At 41.0% G+C, this 18,319-nt stretch overlaps 1 protein-coding gene across 2 annotated transcripts in view; it reads right to left on the bottom strand.

The window, feature by feature from the left end:
• The window catches only part of tspan18a (tetraspanin 18a), a 47,000-nt gene extending 33,034 nt beyond the window's left edge, over positions 1–13,966 (bottom strand). For both annotated transcript variants that reach the window (XM_036586845.1, XM_036586847.1), the window contains exon 1: positions 13,790–13,966. The gene's annotated coding sequence lies outside the window, so the exon portion shown is untranslated. The remainder of the gene's footprint in view (positions 1–13,789) is intronic.
• Positions 13,967–18,319: the final 4,353 nt, after the last annotated feature.

The raw sequence follows: 18,319 nt of genomic DNA, 5'->3' as shown, positions 1-18,319 counted from the left end.
CTTACCAGCGTGAACTGCAGTTTCATTAGCGCACAATAGGACACGTTGAACAGAACGTTATGTCGCACATCTACTGAACACAGGAGGACAATTTCTCTTCCAAGATCACCCTCCCTCGCCTTCCGCGAACAAGAAACAAACAAAAAATATATGAGCCATTTAGTAAAGCTGTGGAAATGAACAAGAACGCTATGCAAATTGTTGCGCAGGAAGCCATGGTACAGACGCTGTTCTCGCTGGGGGGAGGCAACAAAAGCATTTCACTGCTGCAGTTTCACAGCTGGGTCTGTCGCAGAGGAGAAGCGGCCGTGATTTTGGAAGCTTGGGAGCCGTGTGGCGAGTTCATCTGTCTCTCTGTGTGGGTCTGATCCACGGGGGACGCTGAGTACACAGTGACTGCTATTACCTCCTCTCTCCCCGACACTCTGACAGAGCAGCTTCTCTAGCAGTGAAGCAGCTTCAAATTTTCTCTAAGGTATTAGCCTAACATTAAAAAAAACTTCCCTTCATTTTCCTCCATCATTTTCCTCAACAGGTTCAAAATTGCACACGGCCAACAGTCTTTCACGCATGTTACATTCAAGCTGCTTTTTCTGCCAAGATAGGAATTTATAAACTAATTGAGAGGAAAATTGCTTCAGAAAAGCCAGAAACCTCCACAGCAAATATTTAAGGAAAGGAAATGGCTCGACTGTCTCTCTTTGTAATTCATGCATTACAAAAGTCTGCAACCAAACTTTTATCAGCACTATCTGCAGGCTGCCTTATATCAAACCACATCCACATCGAATAAAAAATAGCAACTAAACGCTCTGAATGTCCTACTACTGTTGAGCCAGTGTGGGACTGTGAAAGTTAGAAATTGCACAGGGATGAGGAAAGCAGAAAATCTGCTGCTGTCAAAGTCTCAGGAGAGGAAAGAAAGGCCCAGAGGCAGAACGAGGTCAGCCATTTTCCGATTCCATAGTCATGTAAACACACATAAAGACATTTATGTAAGAGGTGGAGCATCAACAAGTCAAAGAATCATGAGAAGGCACTGGGAGAGACAAGCACACTAAAAACAGAGATTACAAACATCCGATTTACACTTGGCATTAATATCCGATCACCGTGATCCAACTGTGGCGATCAGACCATCACCAGAACACAGCCTGGTTACACTAGCTGTTCAAATGTAGCTACTGCATACAGATTTCTCTGCGCAGTATTTAAACCTTTATATCAGGCTGTGCTGCGTTTAATGCTTTATAAAACGTTTTGCCATTGCAGTGCTGAATGTTCCAGGCTTTATAAGCGAGTTATTTAGATTTTGCTTAGCAGCCACAACTTCAGCACAGTCAAAACTAAAACATGGGCTAAAAATCACAGCCAGAAGTGGTGAGAGATCTATACACTGTTCAGCTTTACGTAGAGGTGGGCGATATGGAAAAAATATAATATCACGATACTTCAAGAAATGTTCACAATACAAGGTATGTCACGATATTTCTGGGGTTTTTTTTGAAGGTTTTGATAAGTTTCATCGAACAGACAAGTACCAGTAGTACCACATTTAAAAAGTACTGTAAAATATTGAGCACAAGTGATTTATGTTGAATAAAATGTTCACTTGGTCAGTGTTCTAGAAGTACTTGCTATCCGAAATACACTCAGAAAAGCAAAATGTGACATATTTTGACATAATCCAACCCTATTCGTTAGCCTATGTTTGCAGGCGCCTAGAAATAACAAACAAAACCCAAAAAAGATAAATGACAGATAACATGCAGAATTTAAAAGCCAAGTGTAAACATTTATGAGTGTCATTATCATCCTGCAGATAAATAATACTCACTTGGAGCTCTATATGGTACAGCAAACAGGTAAATTATTAAGCAAAAAAAAAAATCTTTGCCCTAATTTTGGTCACTTATGTTAGAAAATGTTACAAAAAATCCATATTAAGTCAATTAAATCAAATAAAATTCAGGTTTACTTTAAATGATTCAACGAGTCATCACTGTTTGTATATTTGAAAATGAAAAATGTTTTAGTCATAGTTTATTTTTTCAGGTTGGGTTCCAGCATTTGTTATGTTTCATGAGAATAACCATAACCAAAACAGAGCCTAAGTGGTAGCAGGAATTAGTATGATACGCAAAAGCTAACAACACTGTAACATGACAGAAAAACTGAACTCTATGAACTGCTTTAAAGCAACATCATGCCACTACAACACACAGCAGTACACACAGATCTAAAAATAACCATTTCAAATAGTTTCCTTCTAAGGGTCACAGGCCTATTATGTCTGCCATTACACAGAACTGACTTTAGGTTCCCAAAGTATACAGACCCTTTACAGAGCTGTGAAATATTAAGCACAGCTAAATGAGTATCAAAGACATTTCACCACTGATCAAATGCAAGGAGACAGATTTCTCTGAGGCGCTGCGCAGCTCATGATGAAATGCGGAGAAATCTTTAAACCATTAAAAACGCTCGGCAACAAAACACGAATCGAGTATATGTGTAAGGACTGTAACTGAGCTGAGGATCGATGGCAATCCACCACAAACCTACATTAAGACCCCACAGAGAGCTTGTCGTTTGGTGCACTGCCGGTACTGAGAATAATTCTGCACCTGGTTATGTTTTTGTTGAATAAAACCTTGCACAAGTACTCTCAAACATGGGGTAGCTGTGATTTCTTCTCTTTGTGATGCAGCTTTCCTTTTCAGACCAAGGGTGATGTGTTTCAAAACCATGCCCTCCATGGTTTCCCATGTAAGCAGCTGGAGACAGAAACACAAAATCTCTTCACAAGTACTTTGAAACCAAAACATGAGGTCACTATTGTCGTAGCCATAGAAACTAGGGGTCTAGAACGAGGTTCTGTCACAGCGTGAACAGGAGCAGAAGCTGAAGCTGTCAAATAAACCGAGGATCCACACTGTCCACTAGACATAATGGAATGGACAGACCTTCAAATTGGTGGCAGCTTCTATACATCCTCATGCTGCACAATATAAATTAGCTTGGCTTCAATTACATACTGATCTATGCTCCAACATGTGTGTGTGTGTGTGTGTGTGTGTGAGTGGACATTCATAGGAAAGGCTACAGGTATGAGGTATATGGAGGTATAGCTAAGGAAGTGTGGCATATCTGCAAGGATCCTGTTTTCCATTGATATATAGTCAGACAGCAAGTTTTTGGTTTTAATGTTTAATTAGTTTAATGGTTTTCCTTGATTTCTGGTTTATAAGAATGGTTTTCTTGGCGATGGTTAACAATAAAAGAAGTGCTCCGCTGTTTTTCTTGGTCAACCTGGTTGCTGATATGTCTCCTAGCAACCAGCATGATGGGAAAAGCGGGATCGGGTTGGTGCAACAGTGAGTGCGTTTACATGCACTTAATAACTGCAGAAAATCTGATTTTGTCAGTAATCCAAAAACACGTTTACATGCACTTGAGTAATCTGATAAACTCCAGGTCTACATGAGTCAGACAGTAATCAGATTTCTGCTTTGCAACCAGCCAATAAACTCACAGAAGAAGACGCGATGTAACAATGTTTTTTTTTAACATCACAATACTTTACCTGAAAATACGAACATACTTACATCATCTATAAAGAATATTTAACTCCTTTATTTCGTGTTTGGTTTCAGTGCCGCTCCAAAAGCGTTTCGCTGCGTCTTGCGACATCCACCGTCTGATCTCGCGCACTGCGCAGACTGAGAAATCCGATAGAAGATTGGAGTATGAGTTTACATGCACTGAGAAATCTGATTACTGAGCTAAAGTTCAGCCTCTTTATCAGATTTCTTAATCAGATTTCTAGATTGGAGTATGGTGTTTACATGACAACTTGAATATCTGGATAACTGCAGAAATCTAAATATGATCGGATTATTGAGTGCACGTATACGCACTCAGTGGGGTCAACTGATCAACAATTGCTGCCAAAAGTGTTGGTAATGGGTGTCCAATACCATATGGCATCTGGGGTGTTTAGTGAGAACTAAACTACAAAATTTCAGATTCCACAAAATCCAATTTATTTAACGTTTGCCCTGTGAAGTGCACTCTGTGAATTACTTTATACTGCATAAGTAGTAGATTGGTCATGTTAGATTTGTTCCAGAATCCAGTAGATGGAGTAAATTAGAGATCATCTTTCCATGTCCTTAACGGTACAGATACTGTGGAGTTTAATCTGGATGTTAACCAATACACTTCAGACAGGAGTTCAATTAAGGAAGATATCAAATGTATTTCCTTTTTGCTTGATCTTTTAGCATATAATGGGACCAAGTTGGAGATACAGGGTGATTCAAAAAGATTAATCCGATTTCAGAATGATTTATTTCACTTGTCAATCATTACAGAACAATGCAGTGAACTGTAAATGGTTTAATTGAGCATAAAGTTTATTATGTAGTTTTTACAAGGTCTCAGTATGAACCTCCTCCAGCTGTACAGACAACATCAACACCATAGTCAAACTCATCCCATACTGGATTGAGCATCTCGGGTGTCACTGCACTCACGGCTCTTTCAGTGCGATTTCGGAGATCATCCAGTGTTGTGGAACCAACGATGAACGCTCTGAGCTGTTGGAGCTTCACTGCCCACGAAAATCACACTGCACAGTTATGACGGATTCACTCTTATTGAAGTGGAGAACGCAGAACACTTTCTGCTCAGGGGTCTCATCTCCTCTCAGACTGAAGGGAGCCGTCTTCCGGTGACAGTCAGAACAGGCAGAGGGGGTCTTTCAGTTGGTATGTAATTGGTTCCTTGGCACCTCATGGTTGGAAAAATATGGTGCTTTCAAATCGGATGAATCGTTTTGAATCACCCTATATTTGAGAAGCTGGTTTCTTTCAATGCCATATGTCTGGGTTAATTATGAGACTGAGACATAATTGTTGTTCTGAAACGTGATTAAAATTCATAATGTCTTTTTCTATCCACTTGCAGAAATTTGGTAATTTGGTTGTTGGTAAGTCAGGGTTGTGTCATATGGGAGTGTATTTAGAGGTGAGAGTGAGGAGTTTGTGATTTTCCACTAAGCTGCCACAATCGTTGCCATCATTGGGCTACTAAAGAGGGAGTGGTGTTTGAGTGATGAGCTAATAAATGGTAAGTCTATGATTCGCATTTCACTGCTTAGTAAATTACCAGCACTTTTGGCAACAAGTTGTTCTAATTGTATCCAAGGTTCGTCTGTCTGACTGGGCTTTGTCCACTTGATTATATACTGTAGTTTATTAGTGAGAAGGTTTTGTTGGAAGCTGGGAGCCTCAAAGCCTCCTTGAGTTTTAGGTTTTTGCAGTGTGGTTGGTTTGATTCTGGGTTGTTTTTCCAGTAGAACAGCTGGAGATAACACGGTGCAGATATCTGTTTCTGAAGGTTTTTATATTCTCATTTTGGATGCACGCTTCAGAAACACCTGATTTCATTATGATTTCTAATTAATTTCTCATTAGATAATGGAGCGACATTTCACACACTGTTGAGCTAGAACAGGGAAAACTTTTCACATTAAGCCTGTTTAATGTGCGGCGGGTGGGGAAAAAAACAGAAGTCATTTTTCAGAACAAAATATATGTCATTTCCTCCTGATTTAATTATGGAGAGTCTGTAATCATACCTGTAATTAAACAGAATACAAACTTCAATATCCTTTTACACTTCACTGCTTTCAGCAGATTGTTGACTTCACCTGGGCATTAGACCGCGTGAAGCAAGACTATCAAGCGTAGCAGGTAAACAACCATGACAAATATTCTGGAGCATCGTTGTGCTCTAAAACAGTGAGGTTGAACTGACTATATAAACGTTTAGTCAAACAGTCAATGCAATAAATTAGATTCGACCCACTGCTACCTCTCCAGGAACCAAAGGTCATCTTAAGAGCCTTGTAAGATCTTCAGAAGGTCATTTTAAAAGTCAGTCTGCACAAAAGTATTCATACTAGCAGCAACTGACATGCCCTTAATGTGAAGAGGAGAGTCAGACAGAAAGGTCAAGGAGTTAATGTTAAGACGCCAATGCACCAGAAGCACTCTCTCAAGACTAGTAAACGATGAAGAACGTATTAGCTTTTAAGATAACACCGAGAGACAAACAGATAAATAAACAAACAGATATACAAACAGACAGATTAAGACAGAGATTTATACACCGATCAGGCATAACATTACGACCACCTCCTTGTTTCTGCGCTCATTGTCCATTTTATCAGCTCCACTTACTATATAGGTGCACTTTGTAGTTCTACAGTTACAGACTGTAGTCCATCTGTTTCTCTGCATACTTTGTTAGCCCCCTTTTACCCTGTTCTTCAGTGGTCAGGACCCCCATGGACCCTCACAGAGCAGGTACTATTTGGGTGCTGGATCATTCTCAGCACTGCAGTAACACTGACGTGGTGGTGGTGGTGTGTTAGTGTGTGTTGCGCTGGTCTGAGTGGATCAGACACAACAGTGCTGCTGGAGTTTTTAAACACCTCAGTGTCACTGCTGGACTGAGAACAGTCCACCAACCAAAAATATCCAGCCAACAGCGTCCTGTGGGCAGCGTCCTGTGACCACTGATGAAGGACTGGAGGATGACCAACACAAACTGTGCAGCAGCAGATGAGCTATGATCTCTGACTTTACATCTACAAGGTGGACCGACAAGGTAGGAGTGTCTAATGGAGTGGACAGTGAGTGGACACTGTGTTTAACAACTCCAGCAGCACTGCTGTGACTGATCCACTCAGACCAGCAGAACACACACTAACACACCACCACCACGTCAGTGTTACTGCAGTGCTGAGAATGATCCACCACCCAAATAGTACCTGCTCTGTGAGGGTCCATGGGGTCCTGACCACTGAAGAACAGGGTAAAAGGGGGCTAACAAAGTATCAGAGAAACAGATGGACTACAGTCTGTAACTGTAACTACAAAGTGCACCTATATAGTAAGTGGAGCTGATAAAATGGACAATGAGTGTAGAAACAAGGAGGTGGTCATAATGTTATGAAATTAATGTCACATTTCTTTGTAATGCTAATCCAGGTGGATCTAGTCCCAATTTCTACAGTTTACAAATGAGTATGTATCAGCATTGGCATATGTAGATACGTACACGCAAAACTGAGGATAATGGCTCTGGCCCACATTCACCATATTGGCCATCCCTAGTAATAATCCTATTGTCCTAACAAATTTAGGTTGGAGTTTAGAGTCACAACATAACACTGAGTTTCCAGTTTAAAATTCTAAGATGCCTAGTTGTTCTACGTTGAGCTACTCAAGGAAACTTGAGTTAGAAAATGACAACAAATTTGCCGCCATGATAATTTTAGCTCAATTACATGGGAAAAAAATACACTTGACTTGTACTAAGACTGCGACCTTTCACACACTCAGATATCACTTAAAATAATAATGCACTCTAAATCTTTGTATTTTATCTAAAACTGAGTGCTCCAATTTCTCATCAGATTAAAAGAGACTTCTGCCATTGTTCTGTAAAGACCAACCACGTGAGAACAGTATGAGAGAACTATCAAAGAACTTGTTTTTGAGCAGTTTCTAGGTCAATTGTCTTTGTTGTCTGATGCATTGTCTACTCCAAATATGGAAAAAAATACCATCAGCCAATTTGTCTGTCATCCCTAACAGAAAGACAGATGTGAACAGGTAGAGAAAAGCTAGAGAGATACGAACAGACAGATAGACCGAGTTTGAACAGAATTAGACAATAATTTAGTTTATTCCACATATCAGCATAACATGAAGTCTTTTTTTGACAGTGCAATGTAAAGGAGAAGAAAGGCAGTTCTTTTGCGCTGAAGAGCGTCGGCACAGTCAAACACCGCACAGTTCAAGGTCTGTTCCCCTGCTGAGATCCCAGAAAAAGGCAAGGCGACGCTCACATGCAGCAGATGAAAAGAAGAGGCAGATGGGACTGCAGCTTGTCCCCGGACATTTCGAAGCAGCCCCCTACAAAGACACCCATCCACCTACACGCAGGGAGAGGGCAGAGCGGCTGCCTGATTGTTACACACAGCTCTGCGTCCTCTCTTTCACTCCCCTAATTAGCTGGCGCTCAGCATGGCCCAGAGCCCTGACTTGCATTTGAAAGCAGCCAGGAGCAGATACACCTGTGAGCTTTATCCACTCTCTACCCCCCATACTGATTCCATACAAAGCTTTACAGATGGGTCTGGCTGGCTTCCTCGGAGCCCCGGCCTGCATAAATAAGACTGGATCTGGGCCCTACTGGGTTGCCATTGATCCCGGCTGGGAGGAAAACATTAGGGCTGCAGGCAGGTGGAGCCAGCACAATGAAGCTCTTTAATAAGGCGCTGATCAAGCCCTGCACTACTTTTGATGCTTGGAGGCAGGCAGAGCATAGCAGCTCAGCAGTGGCAGGGGAGACGGTGAAGCGAGACCCAAATTAAAACATGAGAAAGCTGTAGAAACCTACACTGGCTTTCCTGGATAACAAAGGCAAAGTTTCTATATGGAAGAACTAAGCAGTAAACAGTTATCACTGCTTTCCATTTGTGTGGACGTTGCTGACTTTAAAAAAGGAAGGCCATCTTTTTGTCCTTGGATCTCGCATCTATTATAACACAAGCCTTGTAACCTTGGTTCAGTCTGAGGTTACCCCAGGCTGGGAGGGGGTGATATGGCAAAAATATCATGCCACAATACTTCAAGACAAGTTCACAATAAGCAATATGTCTTGCGATGTTCTGACAGACAGACATAAGGCGCTAGAAGTGCCACATTTGAAAACAGACATCAAAACTACGAATGCAATGATTTTTGTTCAATGTTTTACATACTGCACTGCCCATAATCCAATTAATCATGACTAATGTTGCACTCTAATAAAACATACAGTTGGTCAGCGTTCTTTAAGTACTGATGATATTCACAATATGCTCAGAGAAGCACAGCGTTTATCACAATAACAAAATTTATCATGACAGAGTGTCATATCGTACCACCTCTATTCCAGAAAGGTACAAACTCCCCTTTAATCACTATCATTTCTGAATTATCAACCCTGTATATTCTCAGCTGTTAGCAGCATTTTTATGTTCTTCAGAAAATCACTTATTATGCCCTTCGGGGAATATTTTGGACACCTTTTCACACTTGGGGTTCATGCTAGACATGTCACGATACCACTTTTTCTTTTCTGTTACCGTTATTATACTGTTATTATACTGTTATTACTGACATTGAAACCTTGAGTATGGTCCAATACCAAGATGACATTTCTTCTTTAAAAATTACTAAGCATTAAAATAAGCTAATTTAATTGAAGCATTTTCACTGAAGAAGATCATCTACAAGCAGGCTGTCAGGTTCAATCTAATTAAACACTGTACTACCCCACAGAAATAAATACACAATTAATAAAATCATCTGAGACAATGTAAAAGTGACAGGTGTTTTCTGCTGATATTGAACCGAAACTGATAACCACTGATACCGATGAGATCTCTAGTTCATGCCTCAGTCAAGGGTGCAATAACAACACTTTTTTGTAGTATGTAAATACTGTAAGGTTTAAACATACCATCCACTCCACAGTCCAAATATATACTTATTCACATCTAATTTTTTGTTGTATGGTGTTTTTAGAATAAGCACAATACAAGGCAGCCAATCAAAACAGTGGACATTAACATAAATCTGTCTTGAAGGCACCATATCCTACATTTTTCTTGTATTTGACTTTTTCCTATAACAATCGTGTGGTTTATGTACCAAAACTGCCATAACTAATTTTTTCATGACTATTTTCCAACCTCTCTTTACCCATTAGAAATAAACAAGTTACTGTGCCTTTAAGACTGATACAGGTAAATAAGTTCTGTTCTGATTGGCTGCCCTGTACTGTGCATCATTTCCAAAGGCATTCAGAGCCAAAACACTCCCTAGGACTTCAGCATGAATGGGTGGGGCTAAACTGCTAGACATGATCTCATAACAAGAACGTCTGGGGGCAACCATGAGAACTTTTGGGTTAAATATGGGTAGGAATGTAGATTTACTATTTAGGGAACAAACTGAGCGAGAAATCTCTAAACCAGTCCAATGCCTCACGAAGGGGGAGCTCAAAATAGGGGGAGATGGTGCGCTGGTCAAAACTGTCCAATGAACAAGTGTGTTGTTAGCCCATGGATATAATGCAAGTTATCATTGCTGTTAAGTTCCCCTGAGCATGTAGATTACATATAAGAAGAACACTTCACATGCAGTACAAATAAACGCATCTTGCATGATAGCTTGTTTGGCTTGTGCCGTCATTGTATTCCAGACATTAAACCAGCATGGACCAGAGGAATCTGGGAGTGGGTTTTAGAGGGGGAATTCTCTTGTTAGTGGTGGATTTCTCCACAATCCAGCACCAGAAGTTTAACGGGCTGGCCCCACATGTGTATTCTCACTGCAAGATCATGTCCGGCCTCACAATGCTAAACTGCTATAGGTTGAATATAAGTAAATGAGCCGGTTCTCATGACATCACAGAAACAAAACAGTCAAAATGTACTGTTGGACTGGGTAATGAAAAGTACACGCTGAACCTTTAACAATGTTTACATATTACTTTAAACGTCATCATTTACAAATAGTAAGGGAAAGTTGATTTCCCATGAAATGGGCCCTTTCATACAACAGTCAGTTCCGGCCAAGCCAGCTGATTGGTTGAGAAGCGTTCTAACTGTGCTGTTATTTCGCCATAACATCACGGTTTATTCACAAACACTGCATCACTCCGCTGAGATGCCATTACTAAGCAACAAGTTTGACAGCTGTAGGAGACGCTCAAGTGTTTTTACTTCTTACTTTCTTACACAAACAGAAAATGGACACTGACCAATTTGGTCAGACTCTGAAGATGAGACGACACTAAATTCCCAAACTGTCATCACCACTGAGCAGCTTTTCAGTCGGCAGCTGCGACAGAAGAACCGCTAAACAACCTAGAAACAGCCAGAAATGAACCCAACGGGCTGTAAGATGCTTTACAGACTGGCTGGAACAAAACAACATTAATACAGATCTGGCAAAAACTGACAAAACTGAGCTGAACCTGATATTGCAGCAGTTTTATGGCTTTATTTTATTAACTGTTGTATAAAAGAAATAGAACACTCGAGGTTGTGTGTTATTGTGAATAACATCACTGCTGTGATGATCTACGGCACTCGCCTTCAATAACACACTCCCTCTTGTGTTCTATTGCTTAATAAAAGCATAGTAACAAAAACAGCCTGACTAATCGTAAAGAATGAAGAGAGGTTGGAAACAGGACATGTAAAAATGAATTACAACCATTTTTGGTTCAAGTTAAAAGAGCAATGTAAGATCTGCCCCTTAAAAAGCAATTTCACAGCATCAATGCTTCATGACTAAAAAACGTACAAGTTAAACAAATAAATGAATCTGAGTAAAAGTACACTAAACAGTCAGCGGTCGACGCCACAGCCCTGCTGATAAAGACTGGCAGGAGATCAATTCCACAGCTCTTCTGCCAATCACAAGCGGATTTACCCCTCTTTCAGTCACAAAGCCCGACCAGGCCTTGCCTGCTTTCAATACACTGACAGAGTGTGTAATCAACTTAAACTGTCTAATTGCCAGTCCCCTTTTTAAATGCCTCATTGTTGCAGGTGGGGATAAGCGTGAGAGCTGATGTGTCTGGTGGCGCAAAATCAGTTTGCTGTATTGGCATGTTGACCCTTCCTCACCTCCCTTTCTCTCTGGGTAAACGCAGCTAATCTATTTAATCGCTGAGGGGGAACCAGGCCTCGACTGAGCCGTCTCTTCTCTTCTCCCACAGACACTCCAATAATCCCCCTGCCTGCAAATCTCCCCCAGCTCACCTGCCAATCAGCTACCGGCCTGCACGGCTGCTCCTTTTAAGTAGCTTTGCCTGTCTTAACTAAAGCCTAGGGATGAAAAGCAATAGATATGGGGGGATAAAGACTTGTGCTGATCTAAAAGGGATTTTCCTGACAACTTTCTTTTCCTTAAATGATGAGCAGATCAGTGGCGGCAGGTTTCAATGATGAAGCCTAAGTCATGAAAGAGACCACGAGGTGGGGGCTTCAGAGGGACTCGCTCCATGTTTGGAACAACATGCACCCAAGCTTTGGATGTCTGCCTCTGCCACCTTAAATGTGTTACGCACGTCATTACATACACTATTAGTGCATTATGAGAGGAAATTGCTTAAGATAAACTATCAAAGTTCCTGACCTTCAACAAAGAGTCTGTTTCCTCGTGATAAAGACGATGGGTCATGCGCCAAGAACTTCTTCCCTGATTCCCTTCAAACTTAGATACGCTGTTTGAGAGACGCCATTAAAGAAGTCCTTGAGCTTGATTACAGCTTAAAAATGGAGGAAGAAACTTAATGGTCAGCTGAAAATCAGTTCAAGGAAAACATGTCTGAGTAAGGGTTTGGCAGCTGCCTCATCATGGCCAGAGACTCAGAGCTGCCTTATGAAACAAAAGGCTGTTGAGATCTTGCTGCCAACAAAACCAAAAACAGACAGAAAACAAGCACATTTTATATGTTCTAATCAACAAGGCAGGAAACATTGTTATTAAAGTTCAGAGGAACCTTATTACCCAGTTCTAACAGGACAACCACACTGATGTCAAAAAATTAAACCAATGATGTAATAATTCAGTGTTGAACCAACACAATCTATATTTCTACATTATCTTCCAGTCTGGCACTGGTTGGAGCAAAATGGAAGAATACATAACATCCATTATGGGAGCTCGTCTTACTGGACTCGTATTAGTACTACTTATAGTTAAAGGGGACTTCCACCATTTTTCAAAATTTCTGCATAACCCAGTGGTTGAGATGTAAACAAAGTCACTCAGAGTGGTTTGATGTGAAATGTGCTGCTCTAGAGAAACATATTTAAATTTGTTTACAGTGGTGGTGATAGTAACCAGGGGTCATGACTGTAAATATAGACATTTTATTTACTATCCAAACCCACCACTGAACCCACATGTGTCCTCTGAGTTTTCAATATGCAAACGCTGATAATGAGAAAACAGTGGGAAATCCAACAAATAACGGGACTATTTTTGGGGACTATTTTGCCTTACAACATCCTGCATGTACCCCTCCGCCATGAATGGATTTTTAAAAATCGTATTTGTGACCAAATCCTTATAGCAAAACTACAGTAAAGCAGTGTGTCTCAGGCATCACACAGCATATTCGTAACCATTTCATGTTAATCACTTTCTGTGACGTAGCTTTCAGCTTTTAGTTGCGCTCAATGCATCGGAAGTCTGGTTCCTATCACGACCATTCTAAGAAATTCCGACTCTGTAGTTTCTTCAGAATGATGCATTTCACGCCAAAACGATCTGAATGACTTCATTTACTTCTTAATGATTGAATTTTGTACAAATTTTGAAAAAGTGGTGGAGGTCCCCTTTAAACTGAAGCATTTCCATTGTAAATGCTGGAACACCGAAGGTGAGGATCACGTTGCTGCAATTCCCGACCGATTTAACTGAAGCTAAACACTTCCCTTTTATCAACGGCCAAAACACGAGAAATAAAAACTAATTTCGTCGTAAACCGACCAGTTTCAAGTAGTTATAAAAGCCCCCAAAACATCAAAGCATTGTGTGCCGTTAAGGATCAAACACACGCAGTCAGTCCCAACAAACTTCGGCTCCCACAGCGTCTGCTGACCTCAGTACTGTGTCTGTGGAGAAGCGTGCAGCCCGCTTACCGTCCGCTCTTCACTCCGGTGTCTTCAGTAAAGTTGACGCTTTCAGGCTCGAGAACGAGGCTATCCAACAAGGGAAAAGGTGGTTAAAACTGACCCGTCGTCTGACCGCCCGGTCCCGCTGGCTCATCCCCCTGAGCTGGGCTAACCTCTCTGTAACCACCGAGCGGAGTTGTGCTCGCCTGCGCTCGTGCAGCCACTACCCAGGGGCGGGGACGCGCGCGCCGTGCACGCCCCCACTTAGCAACGCAGCTAAAGACTTCTCCACAAAGTTCAAGAAATATCAAGTTCGACTCGGTTTACCGAACCGATTCGTCCGGACCGCCCGTTTCAATGATTCGAACGTCCGATTCAACGGTTCCCAAAGTTAACAGTGTGATGGAGTCTGATGTGCGTTAATTTTGCTGACTAATGAAGTCAGACTCATCTCTCTAAGCGCAGGGTTGGCATGGACAGAACACACAAAACAGAAAGAGGGAGACAGTTACACATAAAAATACAAATTTAATTTAATAACATAAATGTTAGGTATGTGCTGCAGAAAACATTCGATTCAGTTCGGGTGTTGAATCGGTTCAAATCGGTTTATTGAAAAAAAAAAAACATTTCAAAACAATGAGTGCGCTTTAATGCAACTGCAGAAAATCAGATTTTGTCAGTAATCCAATCAACGCATTTATATGCACTTGAGTAATCAGATAATAGGGAAACTCCAAGTTAGTCAATAATCAGACTTCTGCTTTGCAACCAGCCAATAAACTCACAAAAGAAGACGTGACGTAAAACCTACAGTAAAACTACAACTTTTTTTTTTTCAAAAAATGGCTTTTTTCGCTTATTTCCGGCACCGCTGTCTGATTCACACATGCGCAGACTAAGAAATCCGAAAGAAATCAGAGTAAGAGTTTACATGCACTGAGAAATCTGACTACCGAGCTAAAATCCCGCTCTCTTTACCTAAATTCTTGAACTGATTTCTAGACCTTACTCCGATCTAAGAAATCAGATAACAGCAGAAATCTGATTATGATCAGATTATCGAGTGCATGTAAATGCGCTCACTGATTGTTTCAGCCGTCGAGAGATCTCAGTCGTTTGTTTACTGTTCAGGATTTTTCACTGGTGTGTTGGCTAGAGCGGTTCAATTCCAGAAAATCTGATTCTGATTGCAAGGGATGGGAATCTATGATGAAAATTCCAAGAGTCGATTCCACATTTTCTCAATTCTAAAAATCAAGACGTAAACCTTTTTCACACATGCACTTTACCTGGGAATTTAACGGTTCTAAATGGGATTGAGGGGTTAAGTTTGAACACAACTCAGAATTGAAAGGTAAGATTGATACAGTTACCTATTAGCACCTATTAAAATTCCTGCAGAATTACCGGACGGCTCACGTGAAAAGGAGCTGATACGTTATAGGGAAAACAATGACGTCTTGATTACAACCAGCAAAATGTTTCTGCACTGCTTTTGTTTTTACGGTTGAGCTTTCAGGTTTCATAGATTACAGGACTATATTTTGTACACAATTCCTATTGAGAAAAAGGACAAAATCTGCCTTTTGAGTATGTCTGGCTGCTACTGCACAAATCGACCAAAAACAACCTGAGCACGAAGCAGAGTGTTTCACTGAGGTTTTTATTTTTACCATAGATATTAAAACATTTTACTTTTCCAGCACTTTTTGTTAAAAACATACATTCAACTTTGTTTTCCTCTTGGTCCAAAATAAAAAACAGCCAGTCTTGTTGTGGAGGGATGTTTTTCATACAGGCTTTCTGGAGACTGACAGAATATCTTAAACGTTTCATTGTAAAATTGAGTCCAAAGCTTTGGTGTCAACTCTCAATTTTCACATGCCTGGAAGAATAGACTCTTATTGGGATCGACTCCAAGCCCTAGAGTAAACCTTGTGGAAAAAAATCTTCTATTTTGTGAATTAGATACCGATTTGTGGCCCTCATTGAAAATGTAACAGTTTAAAAGAGAGTTTAAAGTCAACCATGAACCATTTAGCACAATTTGGAACCATGTGCAGGTTGTATAGATCGACATAGCAACATTATGCTCCAAGTAAGCATCACTAGTGTTAGTAAAAGGCATCTTTGCATGAAGACTGTACTGCATACAGAGCGTGCAGATATTTCTCAGAGGAAAACAGTCTCTTGCCATTTGCCGTTGATCCATCTTGGAAGCAATTAATCCTGTACAGATGGTGTTCAGATGAGACACCATTGAGTTTTGCTCATGTATATCATATGGAGTGATCATAAACGCAGTTTAGGAGCTCAAGCTATTCCACAGTACATGTGTTCATGGTGAAATAAAAGCATACCAAGCTGTCAACAGATGACTTTTATAGCATTGTCTAAATTTTTGGTGGAAATGTTTCAAAGAGGAATTCCACCAGTTTTTCAAGATTTCTACATAATTTAATGGATGAGATGAAAAGTCATTCACAGTCGTTTGAAGAGAAATTGTGCATTGCAGAGAAACCTGTCAACTCAGATTTCTTTACAGTGGTGGTGATAGGAACCTGGCGTCACAATGTCCACAAAGCAAATATAGGCATTTTATTTACTATCTAAAACTGTCAGTGAACATACAAACCACCATAGCACTGTATCTGAGAAAAATTAGTAAGGTTCTCTAGAATGGAGTGTTTCACATCAGAGCACACTGAATGACTTTGTTTATATATGAATAATTTAATTATGCAAATTTTTTGAGAGATCAGTGAGATTCCCCTTTAAAGTCCATCAGACGGAATTTGGTCTATTGTGCATTTGGAACACTCTGATTTCGGAGCTTTGAACTAGACCATTCTGCAGATTCAGAGAAGAAGAGAAGGAAGCGTGGCACATCTGCAGATATTAACTGTAAGTCATCATGAAGTAAATTGATAGATTTCCAGTCGGTTCATTATGACATTAGTCCACTGTCTGTAGGGAGCTAAGAACTGCAGTGTGTGTGTGTGTGTGTGTGTGTGTGTGTGTGTGTGTGTGTAGGTGCACGTGCTCACACCAGCCTTCCTTCAGGCTTTGACCAGCAGACTCTGTATTGACTGTGACATTCAGTGAGTGCTCAGCGCTGCCTGCAGGTACTCTAATTGACTGATCTGGGTTCTAGGAGGGTCCTGGGAGAGCTCCATGAATAATGCCTCCAGGCAAGGTGACCCAATCTGGATCATTACACGCTCGGCTTGAGGCCTGAGGCTGATATTTATAGACAAGGCTACAGGTACAGTGCGCTGTTGCTCACTTAACTTTCCCTCTTTGCTGTCATAGGGCAATTTCAGCCTCAGACCTGCATTGCATTCTGAGAGCAGAGGTGGTCACAATTTTTAAAGAATGTTGTAGTCAAAATAACAAGCCTGAGGGTCAAAGCTTGTATATTTTTTGATTTTGCGTCTCCTGCAATTACTCACTCCTAGTTAACCGAGATGTCCGGTTTTGACCCAGTTGCTACAAAAAAGGTCAATTAAGCTGTCCCAAAGCAAAGTGGATTCAATGTTTCTGCAGGTCTCTCGATATCACTCTAAATTCTAGCCACAAGGATCAATCCCTCAAAGAGCTCAGGTCATTTCTACAGTTGCACTCCTGTTCCTTCTCCCTTACCACTAATGGATAAACCAAGCCTCGTAGTTCCTCACAGATTGCTCTCTAGATTAGTAAGCCAGAGATCAGTTCCCCAAGGGAATACTCACGACATCTGGAATCAAGAGTAGGCAGCAAGCCCTGTTTCCACCCACGTCTCCCTTTCACCTCCTTCCTGACACGGGGACAGTGAAGGTAAATGCTCACGTCCATCACTCTTCCTTTATGCACTGGAAAATTGTGCTCATGCCAAGGACGTGGAGCTCAACGTGAGGTGAACCGAACCGTGGTGCTTGTTTGAAGACAACTTTCATGTCCCCTGTATGTGTGTGGATGTAATTTTTTCCCTTATTTGACAGCAATCGAGCAGTTCTTAGTTTTTTTTTCTAGCATTTTGCAAACCTAACTCAGCTTGAGATGCTAACTCTATTAGCACTGCTCAATGACTCATAATGTAATTGTAATTATCTTATTTTTCCCCATTGGGAGCACTGAGAACACAGTGAATCACTCCCAAATAGCAGCTGTCACACAGAGCCATTGGAGGTTCGGCTTGCTCAGCTGTCAGTTGAACACAGCAATCTACCTTTCTGTTATTATCGCTTTTGCCGCTCTCCCCAGTGATCCCTGTAGGCAATCATGAAGCCATCAGGCTCTCCTCACTGTTAATGCTGTCCGTTCAGGTGAAGTAAACATCTGTACCTAAAAATGAAGCCATGCCTGCATTCGGGATGTGTACTGTAAGGAGGTGCCATGGGCAACGCTGCTCGTTTGGCTGGAGAGTTTTATTTAGCAATTATGGTTTCCAGTAAGGTGTCATAGCTTAAGATCTCTAACTCTGGAGAGAGCTTCATTAACTCTGTACGCTATATGGCCAAAAGTATGTGGACACCTGACTATCGCACATATATGAGCATGTTGGACATCCAATTA

This window comes from Colossoma macropomum, unplaced genomic scaffold (assembly GCF_904425465.1).
Source record: "Colossoma macropomum unplaced genomic scaffold, Colossoma_macropomum, whole genome shotgun sequence".
Taxonomy (NCBI): domain Eukaryota; kingdom Metazoa; phylum Chordata; class Actinopteri; order Characiformes; family Serrasalmidae; genus Colossoma; species Colossoma macropomum.
Note: the sequence above shows the minus strand (reverse complement) of the source record. Positions and strands in the feature narration are given on the sequence as shown.